The sequence below is a fragment of the Heptranchias perlo genome, chromosome 26 (assembly GCF_035084215.1).
Source record: "Heptranchias perlo isolate sHepPer1 chromosome 26, sHepPer1.hap1, whole genome shotgun sequence".
NCBI lineage: Eukaryota > Metazoa > Chordata > Chondrichthyes > Hexanchiformes > Hexanchidae > Heptranchias > Heptranchias perlo.
Window position 1 is genome coordinate 43,703,544 of NC_090350.1, and position 23,300 is coordinate 43,726,843.

Here is a 23,300-nt window from a genome sequence, read left to right on the forward strand (position 1 = left end):
TCACCCATCACCCTCTGTGCTCGCTGACCTACATTGGCTCCTGGTCTGGCAATGCCTCGATTTTTAAAATTCTCATCCTCGTTTTCAAATCCCCCCGTGGCCTCACCCCCTCCCTATCTCTGTAATCTCCTCCAGGCCTACAACCCTCCGAGATCTCTGCACTCCTCCAATTCTGGCCTCTTGCCAAGCCCGATTTTAATCGCCCCACCATTGGCGGCCGTGCCTTCAGCTGTCTAGGCCCCAAGCTCTGGAATTCCCTCCTTAAAACCTCTCCACCTCTCTCCTCTTTTAAGACTCTCCTTCAAACCTCCCTCTTTGACCGAGCTTCTGGTCACCTGTCCTAATATCTTTCTTCAGCTTGGTGTCTGTTTATGTCTGAATCAAAAGCAAAATACTGCAGATGCTGGAAATCTGAAATAAAAATAGAAAATGCTGGAGCAGCTCAGCGAGTCGGGCAGCATCTGTGGAGAAAGAAATGACCTGAAACGTTAACTCTGTTTTCTCCACAGATGCTGCCTCACTTGCATTTCTGTTTTTATTTTTGTCTGAATATTGCTCCTGTGAAGCACGTTGAGGTTTTTCAATGTTCAAGGTGCTGTTTGAATAGAGGGAGTTATTGAGATGGAGCTGCTGCAGTGAGAGAGTGTCAGAAAAACAGTCCGTGTGAGCCTCAATCGCCAAGGGCCTGGGTTAGAGCTTTGAGCAGACTGCAGATACATTAGTCATCACAAACTGGTTTAGTGACGCATCCGTGCAGGAAGTGAAAGATTGGAGGCAGAGTAACCTCGCTCAGTGTGTGAGCCTGGGATGGACAGGGATTGTTACTGGCACAGCTTCCGGGAGCGAGTGGCTTTCCTCCGCGTCCTTCCTCGGCTAAACCCACATAAAACACCCGGCTACAATTCTGCCCCATCCTGTCCCTCGCCCCCCCCCCCATCCTGTCCCTCGCCCCCCCCCATCCTGTCCCTCGCCCCCCCCCATCCTGTCCCTCGCCCCCCCCCATCCTGTCCCTCGCCCCCCCCCCATCCTGTCCCTCGCCCCCCCCCCATCCTGTCCCTCGCCCCCCCCCCATCCTGTCCCTCGCCCCCCCCCCCCCATCCTGTCCCTCGCCCCCCCCATCCTGTCCCTCGCCCCCCCCCATCCTGTCCCTCGCCCCCCCCCATCCTGTCCCTCGCCCCCCCCCATCCTGTCCCACCCCCCCCCATCCTGTCCCTCGCCCCCCCCCATCCTGTCCCTCGCCCCCCCCATCCTGTCCCTCGCCCCTCCCCCCATCCTGTCCCTCGCCCCCCCTCCCCCATCCTGTCCCTCGCCCCCTCCCCCCATCCTGTCCCTCGCCCCCCCCCCATCCTGTCCCTCGCCCCCCCCCATCCTGTCCCTCGCCCCCCCCAATCCTGTCCCTCGGCCCCCCCCCATCCTGTCCCCTCGCCCCCCCCCATCCTGTCCCTCGCCCCCCCCCATCCTGTCCCTCGGCCCCCCCCATCCTGTCCCTCGCCCCCCCCCATCCTGTCCCTCGGCCCCCCCCATCCTGTCCCTCGCCCCTAGGGGTGTAACAGTCCCTGTACACGGGGCCTGGTTGTATTGTGATCACCTAAGATATTAAGAGGAACTGATAGGTTAGATAGAGAGCAACTATTTCTGCTGTTTGGGGAGTCTAGGACTAGGGTACATAGCCTAAAAATTAGAGCCAGGACTTTCAGGAGTGAAGTTAGGAAACACTCTACATGCAAAGGGTGGTAGAAGTTTGGAACTCTCTTCTGCAAACAGTAGTTGATGCTAGCTCAATTATTAATTTTAAATCTGAGATTGATTGATTTTTGTTAACCAAAGGTATTAAGGGATATGGACTTAGGTCACAGATCAGCCATGATCTCATTGAATGGCGGAACAGGCTCGAGGGGCTGAATGGCCTCCTCCTGTTCCTATATTCCTATTTACAGGAAACGCAACTGTGTGATTACATTACATAGAATGTACAGCCCAGAAACAGGCCATTCGGCCCAACTGGTCTATCCCGGTGTTTATGCTCCACACGAGCCTCCTCCCTCCCTACTTCATCTCACCCTATCAGCATATCCTTCTATTCCTTTCTCCCTCATGTGTTTATCCAGCTTCCCCTTTAATGCATCTGTGCTATTCATCTCAACTACTCCTTATGGGAGCGAGTTCCACATTCTCACCACTCTCTGGGTAAAGAAGTTTCTCCAGATTTCCCTATTGGATTTATTAGTGATTATCTTATATTTATGGCCCCTAGTTCTGGTCTCCCCCACAAGTGGAAATGTTTACCCTATTAAACCCTTCTACTATCTTAAAATACCTCGATCAGGTCACCCCCTCAGTCTTTTCTCTGGAGAAAAGAGCCCAGTCTGCTCAATCTTTCCTGATAGGTTTAACCTCTTATTTCTGGTATCATCCTAGTAAATCTTTTTTGCCCCTTCTCCAGTGCCTCTATAATCCTTTTTTATAAAATGGAGACCAGAACTGTGCACAATACTCCAAGTGTGGTCTAACCAAGGTTCTATACAAGTTTAACATAACTTCTCTGCTTTTTGATTTTATCCCTCTGGAAATGAACCCAGTGCTTGATTTGCCTTTTTTATGGCCTTATTAACCTGCGTCGCTACTTTTAGTGATTTGTGATCTGTACCCCAGATCCCTCTGCTCCTCTACCCCATTTAGACTCTTATTATCCAAGCAGTATGTGGCTCCCTTATTCTTCCTACCAAAATGTAATACCTCACACTTATCTATATTGAAATTCATTTGTCAATTACACGCCCATTCTGCAAGTTTATTAACGTCTTCCTGTATTTTGTCACAATCCTCCTCTGTATTAACTATACCCCCCAATTTGGTGTTGTCTGCAATTTTGAAATTGTACTTCCGATTCCCAAGTCCAAATTGTATATGTAAATGGTGAACAACAGTGGGCCCAGCACCGATCCCTGTGGAACACCACTTCCTTCCTTTGCTGGTCTGAGTACTAACCCTGCGTAGTCTGAACCCACTGACCCCACTCTACAATTCATGCCTGGGTCCTGCATGTCATACTGGGATCAGACCATTCTCTGACTGTATTCAGCGGGTCTGTCGCCCCTCCCCTTCCCCCCTCCCTTCCCCCACTTCCCCCCCTCCCCTTCCCCCTCTCCCCTTCCCCCCCTCTCCCCTTCCCCCCCTCTCCCCTTCCCCCTCTCTCCCCTTCCCCCCCCTCTCCCCTTCCCCCCCTCTCCCCTTCCCCCCTCTTCTCCCCTTCCCCCCCCTCTCCCTTCCCCCCCTCTCCCCTTCCCCCCCTCTCCCCTTCCCCCCCTCTCCCCTTCCCCCCCTCTCCCCTTCCCCCCCCTCTCCCCTTCCCCCCCTCTCCCCTTCCCCCCCTCTCCCCTTCCCCCCCTCTCCCCTTCCCCCCCCTCTCCCCCTTCCCCCCCTCTCCCCTTCCCCCCCCTCTCCCCTTCCCCCCCCTCTCCCCTTCCCCCCCCCTCCCCTTCCCCCCCCTCTCCCCTTCCCCCCCTCTCCCCTTCCCCCCCCTCTCCCCTTCCCCCCCCCTCTCCCCTTCCCCCCCCTCTCCCCTTCCCCCCTCCTCCCCCCTCTCCCTCCCCCCCTCTCCCCTTCCCCCCCCCCTCTCCCCTTCTCCCCCCTCTCCCCTTCTCCCCCCTCTCCCCTTCCCCCCCTCTCCCCCTTCCCCCCCCTCTCCCCTTCCCCCCCCTCTCCCTTCCCCCCCCTCTCCCCTTCCCCCCCTCTCCCCTTCCCCCCCCTCTCCCCTTCCCCCCCCTCTCCCCTTCCCCTCCCCCTCTCCCCTTCCCCCCCTCTCCCCTTCCCCCCCCTCTCCCTTCCCCCCCCTCTCCCCTTCCCCCCCCTCTCCCCTTCCCCCCCTCTCCCCTTCCCCCCCTCTCCCCTTCCCCCCCCTCTCTCCCCTTCCCCCCCCTCTCCCCTTCCCCCCCTCTCCCCTTCCCCCCCCTCTCCCTTCCCCCCCCCTCTCCCCCTTCCCCCCCCTCTCCCCTTCCCCCCCCTCTCCCCCTTCCCCCCCCTCTCCCCTTCCCCCCCTCTCCCCTTCCCCCCCCCTCTCCCCTTCCCCCCCCCTCCCCTCTTGTCTTGCTCCGGGTGAAGTTTGGGGGTCTCGACTCCTCCCCATTGCAGTAGGTGTTGACCTTTCCCCTCTCTCTGTCCCACAGGTCTGTCAGTTTGAGCCATGCAAGGAACTCAGCGAAAAGCTGCTGTGGGTCAGGCTGGTCAGCAACCTGTGGCCGTAGCCAGACCCAGGCCCTCTCCTCCCTCCGGCCTGGCCACATGTTGTAGATTCCATAAGTCTGGAAGTTTACGGGGGAACACCACCAGACAGCAGAAGAGCCGAAAGGAAAGAGAATAAATCGCTCGGCAAAAGTGACAGCCGGAAAGCAGATCCCAGAGATTCTAACGGGAATAACTGTGAAAATGTCGGCTTTATCCAGGGTCGGCTGGAAGTGTGAGTGTGTGCGAGACGTGTGGCTCTGGAAGCTGTGCCACTTGGCAGACGCTTAAAGCAGTTTTTCTGCTGCATCGTGACCTGTGGGGTGTGTAAGGCAGAACCTGGGGTTTATATTCCGTGCACCAAGAGCACAGAATCATCCAACAGATTTTAATGGCGTTGAGAACACTACTTTAAGGTATATTGCAAATCCGACACTTGGGATCTCGGTCAGTGTGGATTCCAGGCCCAGCAAGAAGCCTAACCTTGCAGGTAACAGTTTTAATTATTATGATGTCAAAACTGCGAGGGAAGGAGGTGATCTGGGATAAGACTAACAGTCGCAAGTCTGTCCACCGACTCGTGTCACAAGGACTCGAACCTGTGCAATTCACAAAGATCGGAAAGCCTGAGCAGCACATCGCCGTCCTCCCACAAACGCCTGTCCGAGGAGTTCCCCTCCTTCCTGGAGGAGGATTTGGAGACGAATGAGCTCAATGTATCAATGTCGAGCGCTGAGCTGGATGAATATATCAACAAGAAGCTGCTGGAAACTCTTCAGTATTCACCAGATCGACATGTTAGCTCAGTGTACTTCAGACACCACCTTCATCAGTAAGAGCAGCGAAATCAGTGAACTGATCGACAGCATCACCAAGGGCTACAAGATTGATGAGAAGGATGCAGAATGTCGGATAGTGACTGGAATCGTCCGGATCAGCACCAGGAAACCGAAAAAAAAAACAAGAAAACGGGGGCAGGAAGAGCCAAGTGAGGAGAGACTGCTCAGTCTGACCTCTGCTGACCCTAAACCTCAAACAGAGCCCAATCTGCCCAGTGAAGGTGAGCGAGTTGCTGTGTCCCCATTTCCCCGTCACAGGATAAGGGGCCGGCCATTTAAGACAGAGATGAGGAGGCATTTTCTCACTGAGGGTTTGAATATTTGGAATTCTCTACCCCAGAGGGCTGTGGATGATGAGTCGTTCAGTATATTCAAGGCTGAGATCGATAGATTTTTGGACTTTAGGGAATCAAAGGAAATGGGGATCGGGTGGGAAATGGAGTTGAGATCAAAGATCAGTCATGATCTGATTGAATTCTGGAGCAGGCTTGAGGGGCCGAATGGCCTACTCCTGTCCTATTTCTTATGTTCTTCAGACTTCCTTTGCCAATTTGATTTGTCCAGTCTATATGAAGATTAAAGTCCCCCACGATTATTGCATTACCCCTTTGTTACAAGCTCCTGTTATTTCTTGATTAATACTCTGTCCAACAGTATAGCTACTATTGGGGGGCCTATAAACTACTCCCACCAGTGCTTTCTGCCCCTTGTTATTTCTTATTTTCACCCAGACTGATTCTACTTCTGAATCTTCCGAGCCAAGATCCTTATGTCATCGTTTATTATCAGGGCTACCGCCACTCCTTTTCCATTCTGCCTGTCTTTTCAAAACGTCAAGTACTCTGGGATATTTAGTTCACAACCGTGGTCACCTTGCAACCATGTCTCTGTAATAGACTAACCCCATTTAACACTATTTGTACCAGTAATTCGTCTATCTTGTTACGAATGCTCTGTGCAGTCAGATAAAGAGCCTTCAATTTTAACTTTTTACTATTTTTTCCCTGCTTTCACCTTATCGGCCGATGCACTATTACCGTTAAACTCTTTTTCCCTTCCTGCCACACTCTGCTTATCTTTACACAAATCATTACACTGCTATGTTGCCTTGACTTTTCTCTTTAGGTTTCTAAATTTCCCCTCACCTGACCCCACCCCCCTCCTTTTTAGTTTAAAGCCCTATCTACAGCCTTAATTATTCGATTCGCCAGGACACTGATCCCAGCCCGGTTTATTTAAATGGAGCCCATCCCAACCGAACAGCTCCCTCCTTCCCCAGTATTGGTGCCAGTGCCCTATGAATCAAAACTCCGTCTCCCGTACCACTCTTTGAGCCATGCATTTAACTCTCTGATCTGCTTGACCCCATGCCAAGTTGCGGGTGGTTAGATAGTAATCCAGAGGGTATCATCTTTAAGGTTCTGTTTATTAATTTAGACCCTAGTTCCTCAAACTGTCTCAGCAGAACCTCATTCTTAGTTCTACTTATGTCGTTGGTTCTTACGTGGACCACGACAACTGGATCCTCCCCCTCGTGCTCTAAGTTCTTTTCCAGCTAGGAGGAGATATCCTCAACCCTGGCACCGGGCAGGCAACACAGCCTTCGGGACACTCGGTCACAGCTGCAGAAAACAGTGTCTGCCCCCCTAACTATACTGTCCCCCACCACATTCATTTTTACTCCTCCCCCCAACTTGAATGGCCTCCTGTACATCAGTGCCGTGGTCAGTTTGCCCATCCTCCCTGCAGTCTTTGATCCCATCCATACAGGTCGCAAGTACCTCGTACTTGTTGGAGCCTCGGCCTTTGACCCTGTCTATCACTGCATTCTGGGTCCCCATACCTGCCTGACTCGCAGTCACACCCTCCTGTCCCTGACCACTGACCAAATCTAAACTACTACCGAATCTAAACTCCCCCTGACACCCGCCCCCCCACCCCCCATTCTTCCCTGGACCCTCCCCAGCTCTGAGCAGTGAAAGCTGGCAGTCAGATGAGCTTTGGAAAATAAGAAAAAAAAACTAGTGATTGTAGTGGGAGGCAGATGGTGAAATCCTGAACTAAAGTAAAGGGAAAAGGCAGCATTAAAAAATCTGTGGAACGAAACTCGAAGAGTCAGTAAGTTGGCCAGAGCTGATGGACAGAGTCAGAGGGCAGATGTACACGGGCAACTCTGCTAGTGGCAAATATATCTCTCTCAATAGTGCAACTGATAGTTAAAAGCAAACGTGAGGTGACACTGGGGCCTGCGCTGCACTGGAGGCTGCACTGGGGCCTGCGCTGCGCTGGAGGCTGCACTGGGGCCTGCGCTGCACTGGAGGCTGCACTGGACTGGGGGATACACAGTTATTAGGAACAGAGTGACTGAGCATTTGGACAAATATGAAGTGATCAGAGAGCCAGCATGGATTTGTAAAAGGTAAGTCATGTCTGACGAATCTAGTTGAATTATTTGAGGAGGTGACTAATGTGGTAGATAAGGGAGTGTCTCTGGATGTTTTTTATGGACTTCCAGAAGGCATTCGATAAGGTTCGTCCTAGAGACTGTTAACAAAAATGAGAGTGGATGGAATTGGAGGAAACCTATTGTCATGGATAGGGAATTGGTTGGGAGGTAGGAGACAGAGAATAGGGATAATGGGTGTGTTGTCAGGATGTGACTGGTGGTGTCCCCCAGGGATCTGTACGGGGGCCTCAGCTTTTCACTATATTTATAAATGACTTGGATGAAGGAATCAAGTGACGAATATCTCAGTTTGCTGATGACTCTACGTTAGGAGGCACAATAAATAGTGTAGATGGGAGCAGAAAGTTGCAAAGGGACATCGATAGATTCAGTGAGTGGGCAAAACTGGGGCAGATGGAGTTCAATGTGGGGGAATGTGAGGTCATCGACTTCGGACCCAAGAAATATAAATCAGAGTACTTTCTAAATGGTGAGAAGCTCGAAACTGTGGAGGAGCCGAGAGATTTAGGGGTCCAAGTACAGAAATCACTAAAACCTAGTGAACAGGTACAAAAAATAATTTAAAAGGCAAATGGAATGTTGGCCTTTATCTCAAGGGGGCCGGAATACAGAAAGCTGAGAGTTACATTACAGTGTATAAAGTTGTGGTTAGACCCCATCTGGAGATACGTGTTCATTATATATAAATAGGATTTATTGGCCTTGGAGGGGGTGCAGGGCAGATTCACCAGAATGATACCGGAGATTAAAGGGTTAAATTATGAGGACAAGTTGCAGAGACGGGGCTGGTATTCCCTTGTGTATGGAAGTTTAAGGGGTGATCTAATTGAGGTGTTTAAGATGATTAAAGGATTTGATAGAGTAGATAGAGAGAAACTATCAGAGCCGGGTCGTTCAGGGGTGATGTCAGGAAGCACTTCTTCACACAAAGGGGAGTGGGAATCTGGAACTCTCCCTCTCCCTTCCCCCCCGTCCCCTTCCCCCCCCCCCTTCCCCTCCCCCGTCCCCTTCCCCTCCCCCGTCCCCTTCCTCCCCCGTCCCCTTCCTCCCCCGTCCCCTTCCTCCCCCGTCCCCTTCCTCCCCCGTCCCCTTCCTCCCCCGTCCCCTTCCCCCCCCCCTGTCCCCTTCCCCCCCCCCTGTCCCCTTCCCCCCCCCCTGTCCCCTTCCCCCCCCCCTGTCCCCTTCCCCCCCCCCTGTCCCCTTCCCCCCCCCCTGTCCCCTTCCCCCCCCCCCCAAAAAAAAGCTGTTCAGACCAGGGGTGAGTTGAAAATTTCAGAACTGAGATCGATAGATTTTGTTGGGTGAGGGTATTCGGGGTTACGGAACCAAGGTGGATTAACAGAGTTAAGATACAGATTAGCCATGATCCAATTGAATGGCAGAACAGGCTCAAGGGGCCGAATGGCCTACTCCTGATCCTATTCACTTGGCATCGCTGTGCGGCTGGGTTCCATGCGGGGGGCACGTATGTACGGGTGGGCGAAGAGACATAGGGCACGATTTTATAAGGGAAAAACTGGTGTGTTGGGGGCGGAGGGGCATTCAAAATAGCAACCATTTTGGACCCACCTCCAACCCACCCACTTCCGGTTTTCACTGGGGTGGGCAACCAACCCGCTCCCAGGAGGTTGGTTGGTGATTTAAAACCTTTCAAGGAGGCTTTGGGCCTCCATTTTTCTAAACTTTCCGATTTCAACCCTGTGCAGCCAGGATTCCCAGGATTTCTCTTCGATGGGTCGTGAAAGGGTCAAAAAGACCTGAAACACACTGGTAGGTGCCTGGAAAAGCACGGCTTGTGGGCCCGGAGGAGGAGAGCTTCCCCCAGGCCCGACAAGCCTACCCGCAGCGACCCCCCCCCCCCTGCAAATGATCGCAGACCCCCACGATGACCCCTGACTCCCCCCAACATAGGAACAGGAGTAGGCCATTCAGCCCCTCGTGCCTGCTCCGCCATTTGATAAGATCATGGCTGATCTGTGATCTAACTCCATATTCCTGCCTTTGGCCCATATCCATTAATACCTTTGGTTGCCAAAAAGCTATCTATCTCGGATTTAAATTTAGCAATTGAGCTGGTATCAATTACCGTTTGCGGAAGAGAGTTCCAAACTTCTACCACCCTTTGTGTGTAGAAATGTTTTCTAATCTCACTCCTGAAAGGTCTGGCTCTAATTTTTAGACTGTGCCCCCTACTCCTAAAATCCCCAACCAGCCGAAATAGTTTCTCTCTATCCACCCTATCCGTTCCCCTTAATATCTTATAAATTTCGATCAGATCACCCCTTAACCTTCGAAACCCGAGAGAATACAACCCCAATTTGTGTAATCTCTCCTCGTAACTTAACCCTTGAAGTCCGGGTATCATTCTAGTAAACCTACGCTGCACTCCCTCCAAGGCCAATATGTCCTTCCGAAGGTGCGGTGCCCAGAACTGCTCACAGTACTCCAGGTGCGGTCTAACCAGGGTTTTGTATAGCTGCAGCATAACTTCTGCCCCCTTGTACTCCAGTCCTCTGGATATAAAGGCCAGCATTCCATTAGCCTTATTGATTATTTTCTGCACCCAGAACCATAGAAAAGATACAGCACAGAAGGGGGCCATTCGGCCCATCGTGTCCGTGCCGGCTCGAAGAACAACCAGGTGCCCATTCTAATCCCACCTTCCATCACCCGGTCCGTAGCCCTGCAGCTTACAGCACTTTAGGTGCAGGTCCAGGTACTTTTTAAAAGAGTTGAGGGTCCCTGCCTCTACCACCAATTCGGGCAGCGAATTCCATTCACCCACCACCCTCTGGGTAAAAAAGTTTTTCCTCATGTCCCCTCTAATCCTTCCACCAATCAGCTTAAATCTATGTCCTCTAGTTCTTGAACTCTCCGCTAGGGGAAACAGGTACTTCCTGTCTACTCTATCCGGGCCCCTCATAATCTTGTACACCTCAATCAAGTCTCCCTTCAGCCTCCTCTGCTCCAAGGAAAACAACCCCAGCCTGTCCAATCTCTCCTCGTAGCTGCAATTTTCAAGCCCTGGCAACATTCTTGTAAATCTTCTCTGCACTCTCTCCACAGCAATTACGACCTTCCTGTAATGTGGTGACCAGAACTACACACAATACTCCAGCTGTGGCCTTACCAGCATTTTATACAGTTCCATCATTACATCCCTGCTTTTGTATTCTATATCTCGGCTAATAACGGAGAGCATTCCGTATGCCTTCTTCACAACCTTATCTACCTGTACTGCCACCTTCAGGGACCTGTGCACATGCACTCCAAGGTCTCTCACTTCCTCTACCCCTCTCAATATATTCCCGTTTACTGCGTATTCCCTTTTACTGTTTGCCCTCCCTAAGTGCATTACCTCACACTTCTCCGGGTTGAACTCCATTTGCCACTTTTCCGCCTACTCCACCAACCCATTGATATCTTCTTGCAGTCTACAGCTATCCTCTTCACTAACAACTACACGGTTAATTTTTGTGTCATCTGCAAATTTGCAATCATGCCCCCTACATTCAAGTCCAAATCATTAATATATACCACAAACAGCAAGGGACCCAACACTGAGCCCTGTGGTACACCACTGGAAACAGATTTCCATTCACAAAGACATCCATCGACTTTTACCCTTTGTTTCCTGTTACTGAGCCAATTTTGGATCCAATTCGCCACATTTCCCTGTATCCCATGGGCTTTTACCTTTCTGACCAGCCTGCCATGTGGGACCTTGTCAAATGCCTTACTAAAATCCATGTAGACAACATCCACTGCACTACCCTCATCAATCCTCCTTGTCACTTCCTCAAAGAATTTAATCAGATTTGTAAGGCATGACCTTCCCTGAACAAATCCATGCTGACTATCCCTGATTAAACCATGCCTTTCCAAGTGACCGTTTATCCTATCTCTCAGTATTGATTCTAATAGTTTGCCCACCACCGAGGTAAGACTGACCGGCCTATAATTGTTCGGCCTTTCCCTCGTACCCTTTTTAAACAATGGTACTACGTTTGCAGTCTTCCAGTCCTCCGGTACCTCCCCTGTATCTAGTGAAGATTGGAAAATGATCCTCAGAGCATCCGCTATTTCCTCCCTGGCTTCCTTCAATAGCCTAGGAAACAATCCATCCGGCCCTGGTGACTTATCAACTTTCAAGGATTCCAGTCCCTCTAGTACTTCCTCTCTCGTTATGTTTACCTTATCCAATATTTCACACCTCTCCTCTTTAACTACTACGTCCGGATCATCCCTTTCCTTTGTGAATACGGAGACAAAATATTCATTTAAAACCCTACCCACATTCCCTGCTTCTACACACAAGTTACCCTGATCATCCCTGATAGGTCCCACCTTTTCCTTAGAAACATCGAAAATAGGAGCAAGAGTAGGCCATTCGGCCCTTCGGGCCTGCTCCGCCATTCAAATGATCATGGCTGATCGTCCAACTCAGTACCCTGTTCCCGCTTTTTCCCCATATCCCTTGATCCCTTTAGCATTAAGAAATATATCTATCTCCTTCTTGAATACATCTAATGACTTGGCCTCCACTGCCTTCTGTGGTAGAGAATTCCACAGGTTCACCACCCTCTGAGTGAAGAAATTTCTCCTCATCTCGGTTCTAAATGGCATACCCCGTATCCTGAGACTGTGACCCCTGGTTCTGGACTCCCCAGCCATCAGGAACATCCTCCCTGCATCTAGTCTGACTAGTCTTGTTAGAATTTTGTATGTTTCGATGAGATCACCTCTCATTCTTCTAAACTCTAGTGAATATGGGCCTAGTCCACTCAATAGAATCATAGAATCATAGAAGTTTACAACATGGAAACAGGCCCTTCGGCCCAACATGTCCATGTCGCCCAGTTTATACCACTAAGCTAGTCCCAATTGCCTGCACTTGGCCCATATCCCTCTATACCCATCTTACCCATGTAACTGTCCAAATGCTTTTTAAAAGACAAAATTGTACCGCCTCTACTACTGCCTCTGGCAGCTCGTTCCAGACACTCACCACCCTTTGAGTGAAAAAATTGCCCCTCTGGACCCTTTTGTATCTTCCCCCCTCTCACTTTAAATCTATGCCGCCTCGTTATAGACTCCCCTACCTTTGGGAAAAGATTTTGACTATCTACCTTATCTGTGCCCCTCATTATTTTATAGACTTCTATAAGATCACCCCTAAACCTCCTACTCTCCAGGGAAAAAAGTCTCAGTCTATCCAACCTCTCCCTATAAGTCAAACCATCAAGTCCCGGTAGCATCCTAGTAAATCTTTTCTGCACTCTTTCTAGTTTAATAATATCCTTTCTATAATAGGGTGACCAGAACTGTACACAGTATTCCAAGTGTGGCCTTACTAATGTCTTGTACAACTTCAATAAGACATCCCCACTCCTGTATTCAATGTTCTGACCAATGAAACCAAGCATGCTGAATGCCTTCTTCACCACCCTATCCACCTGTGACTCCACTTTCAAGGAGCTATGAACCTGTACTCCTAGATCTCTTTGTTCTATAACTCTCCCCAACGCCCTACCATTAACGGAGTAGGTCCTGGCCCGATTCGATCTACCAAAATGCATCACCTCACATTTATCTAAATTAAACTCCATCTGCCATTCATCGGCCCACTGGCCCAATTTATCAAGATCCCGTTGCAATCCTAGATAACCTTCTTCACTGTCCACAATGCCACCAATCTTGGTGTCATCTGCAAACTTACTAACTATGCCTCCTAAATTCTCATCCAAATCATTAATATAAATAACAAATAACAACGGACCCAGCACCGATCCCTGAGGCACACCGCTGGTCACAGGCCTCCAGTTTGAAAAACAACCCTCTACAACCACCCTCTGTCTTCTGTCGTGAAGCCAATTTTGTATCCAATTGGCTACCTCACCTTGGATCCCGTGAGATTTAACCTTATGTAACAACCTGCCATGCGGTACCTTGTCAAAGGCTTTGCTAAAGTCCATGTAGACCACGTCTACTGCACAGCCCTCATCTATCTTCTTGGTTACCCCTTCAAAAAACTCAATCAAATTCGTGAGACATGATTTTCCACTCACAAAACCATGCTGACTGTTCCTAATCAGTCCCTGCCTCTCCAAATGCCTGTAGATCCTGTCTCTCAGAATACCCTCTAACAACTTACCCACTTGCACAAAATGCAAGAAGTCTGATGGGCAAGGCAGATGAACTCAGGGCATTGATGGGTACATGGGACTGGGATGTTATAGCTATTACTGAAACATGGCTAAGGGAGGGGCAGGACTGGCAGCTCAATGTTCCAGGGTACAGATGCTATCGGAAAGATAGAGCAGGAGGTAAGAGAGGAGGGGGAGTTGCGTTCTTGATTAGGGAGAACATCACGGCAGTAGTGAGAGGGGATATATCCGAGGGTTCGCCCACTGAGTCTATATGGGTAGAACTAAAAAATAAGAAGGGAGAGATCACTTTGATAGGATTGTACTACAGACCCCCAAATAGTCAACGGGAAATTGAGGAGCAAATATGTAAGTAGATTGCAGACAGCTGCAAGAAAAATAGGGTGGTAATAGTAGGGGACTTTAACTTTCCCAACATTGACTGGGACAGCCATAGCATTAGGGGCTTGGATGGAGAGAAATTTGTTGAGTGTATTCAGGAGGAATTTCTCATTCAGTATGTGGATGGCCCGACTAGAGAGGGGGCAAAACTTGACCTCCTCTTGGGAAATAAGGAAGGGCAGGTGACAGAAGTGTTAGTGAGGGATCACTTTGGGACCAGTGATCATAATTCCATTAGTTTTAAGATAGCTATGGAGAAGGATAGGTCTGGCCCAGAAGTTAAAATTCTGAATTGGGGAAAGGCCAATTTTGATGGTATTAGACAGGAACTTTCAGAAGTTGATTGGGAGAGTCTGTTGGCAGGCAAAGGGACATCTGGTAAGTGGGAGGCTTTCAAAAGTGTGTTAACCAGGGTTCAGGGTAAGCACATTCCTTATAAAGTGAAGGGCAAGGCTGGTAGAAGTAGGGAACCTTGGATGACTCGGGAGATTGAGGCCCTAGTCAGAAAGAAGAAGGAGGCATATGACATGCATAGGCAGCTGGGATCAAGTGGATCCCTTGAAGAGTATAGAGATTGCCGGAGTAGAGTTAAGAGAGAAATCAGGAGGGCAAAAAGGGGACATGAGATTGCTTTGGCAGATAAGGCAAAGGAGAATCCAAAGAGCTTCTACAAATACATAAAGGGCAAAAGAGTAACTAGGGAGAGAGTAGGGCCTCTTAAGGATCAACAAGGTCATCTATGTGCGGAACCACAAGAGATGGGTGAGATCCTGAATGAATATTTCACATCGGTATTTACGGTTGAGAAAGGCATGGATGTTAGGGAACTTGGGGAAATAAATAGTGATGTCTTGAGGAGTGTACATATTACAGAGAGGGAGGTGCTGGAAGTCTTAACGCGCATCAAGGTAGATAAATCTCCGGGACCTGATGAAATGTATCCCAGGACGTTATGGGAGGTTAGGGAGGAAATTGCGGGTCCCCTAGCAGAGATATTTGAATCATCCACTGCTACAGGGGAGGTGCCTGAAGATTGGAGGGTAGCAAATGTTGTGCCTTTGTTTAAGAAGGGAGGCAGGGAAAAGCCTGGGAACTACAGACCGGTGAGCCTGACATCTGTAGTGGGTAAGTTGTTAGAGGGTATTCTGAGAGACAGGATCTACAGGCATTTGGAGAGGCAGGGACTAATTAGGAACAGTCAGCATGGTTTTGTGAGAGGAAAATCATGTCTCACGCATTTGATTGAGTTTTTTGAAGGGGTAACCAAGAAGATAGATGAGGGCTGTGCAGTAGACGTGGTCTACATGGACTTTAGCAAAGCCTTTGACAAGGTACCGCATGGTAGGTTGTTACATAAGGTTAAATCTCATGGGATCCATGGTGAGGTAGCCAATTGGATACAAAATTGGATTGACGACAGAAGACAGAGGGTGGTTGTAGAGGGTTGTTTTTCAAACTGGAGGCCTGTGACCAGCGGTGTGTCTCAGGGATCGGTGCTGGGTCCGCTGTTATTTGTTATTTATATTAATGATTTGGATGAGAATTTAGGAGGCATGGTTAGTAAGTTTGCAGATGACACCAAGATTGGTGACATTGTGGACAGTGAAGAAGGTTATCTAGGATTGCAACGGGATCTTGATAAATTGGGCCAGTGGGCCGATGAATGGCAGATGGAGTTTAATTTAGATAAATGTGAGGTGATGCATTTTGGTAGATCGAATCGGGCCAGGACCTACTCCGTTAATGGTAGGGCGTTGGGGAGAGTTATAGAACAAAGAGATCTAGGAGTACAGATTCATAGCTCCTTGAAAGTGGAGTCACAGGTGGATAGGGTGGTGAAGAAGGCATTCAGCATGCTTGGTTTCATTGGTCAGAACATTGAATGCAGGAGTTGGGATGTCTTGTTGAAGTTGTACAAGACATTAGTAAGGCCACACTTGGAATACTGTGTACAGTTCTGGTCACCCTATTATAGAAAGGATATTATTAAACTAGAAAGAGTGCAGAAAAGATTTACTAGGATGCTACCGGGACTTGATGGTTTGACTTATAGGGAGAGGTTAGACAGACTGGGACTTTTTTCCCTGGAGAGTAGGAGGTTAAGGGGTGATCTTATAGAAGTCTATAAAATAATGAGGGGCATAGATAAGGTAGATAGTCAAAATCTTTTCCCAAAGGTGGGGGAGTCTATAACGAGGGGGCATAGATTTAAGGTGAGAGGGGAGAGATACAATAGGGTCCAGAGGGGCAATTGTTTCACTCAAAGGGTGGTGAGTGTCTGGAACGAGCTGCCAGAGGCAGTAGTAGAGGCAGGTACAATTTTGTCTTTTAAAAAGCATTTGGACAGTTACATGGGTAAGATGGGTATAGAGGGATATGGGCCAAGTGCAGGCAATTGGGACTAGCTTAGTGGTATAAACTGGGCAACATGGACATGTTGGGCCAAAGGGCCTGTATCCATGTTGTAAACTTCTATGGTTCTATGATTCTATGACTACAGATGTCAGGCTCACCGGTCTGTAGTTCCCAGGCTTTTCCCTGCCGTCCTTCTTAAACAAAGGCACAACATTTGCTACCCTCCAATCTTCAGGCATCTCACCTGTAGCTGTCGATGATTCCTCATACGTCAGTCCTGCCGTCCCAGCAATCGGTCTGGTAAACCTTCGTTGCACTCCCTCCATGGCAAGGACATCCTTCCTCAGATAAGGAGACCAAAACTGCGCACAATACTCCAGATGTGGTCTCACCAAGGCCCTGTATAACTGCAGTAAGACATCCCTGCTCCTGTACTCAAATCCTCTTGCAATGAAGGCCAACATACCATTCGCCTTCCTAACTGCTTGCTGCACCTGAATGCTCACTTTCAGCGACTGGTGTACAAGGACACCCAGGTCTTGTTGCACTTCCCTATTTCCCAATCTATCACCATTCAGATAATAATCTGCCTTTCTGTTTTTGCAACGAAAGTGGATAACCTCACATTTATCCACGTTATACTGCATTTGCCATGTTCTTGCCCATCATCTTAGCCATCCTCTTGTACTGATAAAACATCTTTGTGTTTTCTTTAATCTTACTAATATTTTTTCATGCCCTCTCTTTGCTCTCCTTATTTCCTTTTTTACGTCATCCCTGTACTTTCTATACTCCTCTCGGCTTTCTGCAGTATTTAATTTTCTGTGACAGTCATAACCTTTCTTTTTCTGCTTTATCTTGCCCCGTATACTTCTAAATTTGGCAGTGCCACCCTTTTTCTTTGAGGGGACGTGTCTGCATTGTACCCATAGAATTTCACTTTTTAGTGCCTCCCACTGGCTTGCCGCTGGTTTCTCCTCAAGTCGTTGTGTCCAGTCCACTTCTGCCAAATCACCTCTTCGTTCTGTAAAATTTGCCTTCCCCCAATTTAAAACGTTTACTCCTGATTTAACTCTGTCCTTTTCCATCATAATGCTAAAACTCACTGAATTGTGATCACTATCCCCAATATGGTCACCCACTGTCACTTCACCCACTTGCCCATCTTAATTTCCCAGGACTAAATCTAGAATTGCATCCCCCGTTCATGACACTTCAATGATCTATGTACCTGAATCCCTAAGTCCCTTTGGACATCCACTGTTTTTAACTTTTTACCATTTAGAAAGTACCCTGTTCTATCCTTTTTTGATCCAAAGTGGATGACCTCACATTTGTCTACATTGAATTCCATTTGCCACAGTTTTGCCCATTCACCTAATCCATCAATGACGCTTTGTAATTTTATGTTTTCATCCACACTGCTTACAATGCCACCAATCTTTGTGTCATCGGCAAACTTAGATATGAGACTTTCTATGCCTTCATCTAAGTCGTTAATAAATATTGTGACTAATTGAGGCCCCAAGACAGATCCCTGCGGGACACCACTAGTCACATCCTGCCAATGTGAGTACCTACCCATTATCCCTACTCTCTGTCGCCTTTTGCTCAGCCAACTTCCTAACCAAGTCCGTACTTTTCCCTCAATTCCATGGGCTTCTATCTTAGCTAACAGTCTCTTATGTGGGACCTTATCAAATGCCTTCTGGAAGTCCATATAAATAACATCCATTGACATTCCCCTGTCCACTACTTTAGTCACCTCTTCAAAAAATTCAATCAGGTTTGTCAGGCACGACCTACCTTTCACAAATCCATGCTGGCTCTCTCTGATTAACTGAAAATTCTCGAGGTGTTCAGTCACCCTATCCTTAATTAGAGACTCCAGCATTTTCCCCACAACAGATGTTAGGCTAACTGATCTTTAATTCCCTGGTTTCCCTCTCTCTCCCTTCTTAAAAAGCAGAGTAACATGTGCAATTTTCCAATCCAGAGGGACAGTTCCTGAATCTAGAGAACTTTGAAAGATTATAGTTAGGGCATCTGCAATGTGCTCACCTACTTCCTTTAAAACCCTGGGATGGAAACCATCTGGTCCTGGGGATTTGTCACTCTTTAGTGCTATTATTTTCTTCATTGCTGTTGTTTTACTTATATTAATTTTATCGAGTCCCTGTCCCCGATTCAATATTAGTTTTCTTGGGATTTCCGGCATGCTATCCTCTTTTTCTACTGTAAATACTGACGCAAAGTAATTGTTCAACATGTCCGCCATTTCCCCATTGTCAATGACAATATCCCCACTTTCAGTTTTTAAGGGGCCAACACTGCTCCTGACCACCCTCTTTTTCCTAATGTAACTATAAAAGTTCTTCGTATTGGTTTTGATATCCCTTGCGAGTTTCTTTTCATACTCTCTTTTTGTAGCTCTTACTATCTGTTTTGTGACCCTTTGTTGATCTTTGTATCTTTCCCATTCGCCAGGATCTGTGTCATTTTTTGCCTTTTTGTATGCCCTTTCCTTATGTCTTATACTGAATCGCAGACTCCCGCGGTGACCCCCGACTACCCCCCCACAATGATCCCAGACCCTCGACCCCGACACCCCCTCCCCCACAATGATCACCGCCCCGACCTTCGACACTACGCCCCCCCCCCTGCACACACAAATGATTGGGGACCAATGCCCCCACCCCCCCGCAAATGATCGCCATCCCTGGATTCTCTTTCCCTCCCCGCCCCCCCCCCCCTGCAAACAACTATCACGGACCCCTGATCGCGGCCCCCCCCTCGTGGCTGACCCACCCCCATCCCTCCCCCTGTGCCCCCCATACAGAGTCCCGTGATGACCCCTCCTCCCCTCCCCCAAAACTATCACAGACCCTCGACCCCGACACCACCCCTCCCAAAGGCTAACCTGAACACATCCTCTCCCTGGCTGCTCTCCTGTCTGACTGAGACCAGCCGGTCAGTCGGGCCGGTCAGTCGGGCCGGTCAGTCGGGCCGGTCAGTCGGGCCGGTCAGTCGGACGGCAAACCAGCAAAAAAAAGAAGACGTCCTTTGTCAAAACCGTAAGGACGTCCGGGAAATCCGCGCTAATGCGTTTCCCGTCCACAATTTGACCGCCCGCCCCCTTCCTGGCTCGGGTTCAGAATCACGCCCGTGATGTTTGGGGCTCAGCAGGACTGTACTGTGATTGCAGTAACGTGAATTAACCCTTGGTTTTCATTTAGATCTCAACCTCGAGATTTCAGTCGTGGATTCGCTTGATTTGAAGGCGAGACGAATACAGGGCCCAACTCCCCAAGGTAATTCGCAAATATGGTGCAAGCAGCGAAACTAAGCTCCTCGGGGGCTCAGTACTGACCCTCCGACAGTGAGCACTCCCTCAGTACTGACCCTCCGACAGTGAGCACTCCCTCAGTACTGACCCTCCGACAGTGAGCACTCCCTCAGTACTGACCCTCCGACAGTGAGCACTCCCTCAGTACTGACCCTCCGACAGTGAGCACTCCCCCATTACTGACCCTCCGACAGTGAGCACTCCCTCAGTACTGACCCTCCGACAGTGAGCACTCCCCCATTACTGACCCTCCGACAGTGAGCACTCCCCCAGTACTGACCCTCCGACAGTGAGCACTCCCCCATTACTGACCCTCCGACAGTGAGCACTCCCCCATTACTGACCCTCCGACAGTGAGCACTCCCCCATTACTGACCCTCCGACAGTGAGCACTCCCCCATTACTGACCCTCCGACAGTGAGCACTCCCCCATTACTGACCCTCCGACAGTGAGCACTCCCCCATTACTGACCCTCCGACAGTGAGCACTCCCCCATTACTGACCCTCCGACAGTGAGCACTCCCCCATTACTGACCCTCCGACAGTGAGCACTCCCCCATTACTGACCCTCCGACAGTGAGCACTCCCCCATTACTGACCCTCCGACAGTGAGCACTCCCCCATTACTGACCCTCCGACAGTGAGCACTCCCCCATTACTGACCCTCCGACAGTGAGCACTCCCCCATTACTGACCCTCCGACAGTGAGCACTCCCCCATTACTGACCCTCCGACAGTGAGCACTCCCCCATTACTGACCCTCCGACAGTGAGCACTCCCCCAGTACTGACCCTCCGACAGTGAGCACTCCCCCATTACTGACCCTCCGACAGTGAGCACTCCCCCATTACTGACCCTCCGACAGTGAGCACTCCCCCATTACTGACCCTCCGACAGTGAGCACTCCCCCAGTACTGACCCTCCGACAGTGAGCACTCCCCCATTACTGACCCTCCGACAGTGAGCACGCCCCCATTACTGACCCTCCGACAGTGAGCACTCCCCCATTACTGACCCTCCGACAGTGAGCACTCCCCCATTACTGACCCTCCGACAGTGAGCACTCCCCCAGTACTGACCCTCCGACAGTGAGCACTCCCCCAGTACTGACCCTCCGACAGTGAGCACTCCCCCAGTACTGACCCTCCGACAGTGAGCACTCCCCCAGTACTGACCCTCCGACAGTGAGCACTCCCCCAGTACTGACCCTCCGACAGTGAGCACTCCCCCAGTACTGACCCTCCGACAGTGCGGCGCTCCCTCAGTACCGACCCTATTGGTCACTCTCTGGTGACCCCTGACTCCGACGTGACCCTGACATTGAATATTTTCTCTCTCTCCAGAATTGCCCTTTGCTAAAGACGCGTCTCTCCCGGACACGGAGACGGATTCCTCGGGAGCGCCACTGCTCAAAGTCTACCTGTAGGATTGGAGAGGACCCCCATACCGGGATGGGGGTGAGGGGGGCATGTGTCTGGGATGGGTCACTGAGTGGCTGGACACACAGGAATTGACGGTTTTACAGCTGTGGATCGTAGTCCGAGGGGTGTGTGGAGCCGAGTCTCCCCTCTGCTCTCGGGCGCTCACCCGAGTCTGACTCCCACTCGGTCCTCTGGGGATGGGAAGCCCAGGCTCAGGGTCACAGCCCCTCCTGGGGGTCGTTTAACACTGGCGGGGGTGGGGGGTGCGAGATGGGGTGGTGAAACGCAGTTACAATGATGGATGTGTTCTCATGAGACGCTTTTCATATTAAAGCACGAATTGGAATCTTGTCTGCAATCTGGAAAATGCTGTAACACCCCCTCTCCCCGCGGGGCCCCCCACCCCCCGGGGCTGCTCCCCCTGCTCCCTTCCGCCCTGGGGCCACCCCTCTTCCCCCCCCCCCCCCCCCCCAGGGCCCCGGGCCGCCCCCACGGAGCACAGATTTAGGCAGCGTCTGCCAGAAGCAGGATCACAAAGCCTGGACCTTCCAACACAGACCGGCCCCGAGTTTAGCCGGGTGTGAGCGGCGGGTGTCATCGGTCTGACGAGCCGCACTGCCTGAGGTCCAGGATATGGAAAGGGGCCGCGTTCCATCCTCTGCCTGTGGCAGGGTCGGTAATCCCACCCTGGGCGAGACATCAGGCACTTCCCACTGCTCTGCTAACTGGGACCGGCTGCAAAGTGTGGACAGGACTGTGTGACTCCATCCACAGTCGAATAGCCCGTGGATCCTCACTACTTGGACTCTCAGCTGAACTGGCCACTCGGAGGGCAACCGGTGCCTGTGGAACTTGACCCCAGCAATGAAGAAAACTGCGGAATAAATAAGTATCCAGTGTTGGTGCAAAGTTCGACTCTGCGCTCGATGTGGGGCTGGGGGCGGTTTGGCCTCTTGGTTCACAGCCGGGAAACCGATTCCTGGCCGGCAGGTGGCGCTGTTGGCCCTTAATCAGCCACTCAGCCCATTGAAGCCCCTCCCTCTGGTATACTAACCCCTCCCTCCCCCCCCACCCCGAACAAAGCCCCGCCTCTGGTATACTAACCCCTCCCCCCTCTGGTACACTAATCCCCCCCTCCCGATGGGAGCCCCTCCCTCTGGTACACTAATCCCCCCCCCCCTCCCGATGGGAGCCCCACCCTCTGGTACACTAATCCCCCCCCCCCCTCCCCCCCCACCCCGAACAAAGCCCCTCCCTCTGGTATACTAACCCCTCCCTTCCCCCCCCCACCCCGAACAAAGCCCCGCCCTCTGGTATACTAACCCCTCCCCCCTCTGGTACACTAACCCTCCCGATGGGAGCCCCTCCCTCTGGTACACTAATCCCCCCCCTCCCGATGGGAGCCCCTCCCTCTGGTACACTAATCCCCCCCCCCTCCCGATGGGAGCCCCTCCCTCTGGTACACTAATCCCCCCCCCTCCCGATGGGAGCCCCTCCCTCTGGTACACTAATCCCCCCCCTCCTCCCGATGGGAGCCCCTCCCTCTGGTACACTAATCCCCCCCCCCCTCCCGATGGGAGCCCCTCCCTCTGGTACACTAATCCCCCCCCCTCCCGATGGGAGCCCCTCCCTCTGGTACACTAATCCCCCCCCCTCCCGATGGGAGCCCCTCCCTCTGGTACACTAATCCCCCCCCCCTCCCGATGGGAGCCCCTCCCTCTGGTACACTAATCCCCCCCCCTCCCGATGGGAGCCCCTCCCTCTGGTACACTAATCCCCCCCCCTCCCGATGGGAGCCCCACCCTCTGGTACACTAACTCCCCCCCAAGTGCCTCATTGCGGTTCGAGCCAGGCTTTCCATTTAATACGTCGATGTGTCAGGTGGGGAATGGAGACCAAGCGCAGTCTCCAGGTGAATGTGAGGATAACGGGCCTGGGATCACAGCTGTAATTCACTCCCCTTTAAAAAAAATCCGACATTGTCATTTTCATATCGTTTCATTATATCATTTATAATAAATAGCAAAACTTGCCACAATTTGGGAAGTTGGGTTGTTTGGACTCGGAGTTTCTCTGGTACAGGGTGAGGCATTGAGGGAAGT

The 23,300-nt window shown here is 50.8% G+C and overlaps 1 pseudogene; it reads left to right on the forward strand.

Annotated features, from left to right (window-relative positions):
- Positions 1-4,171: 4,171 nt before the first annotated feature.
- On the forward strand, positions 4,172-23,236 carry LOC137342751 (keratinocyte differentiation factor 1-like; annotated as a pseudogene).
- The last annotated feature ends 64 nt before the right edge of the window (positions 23,237-23,300 follow it).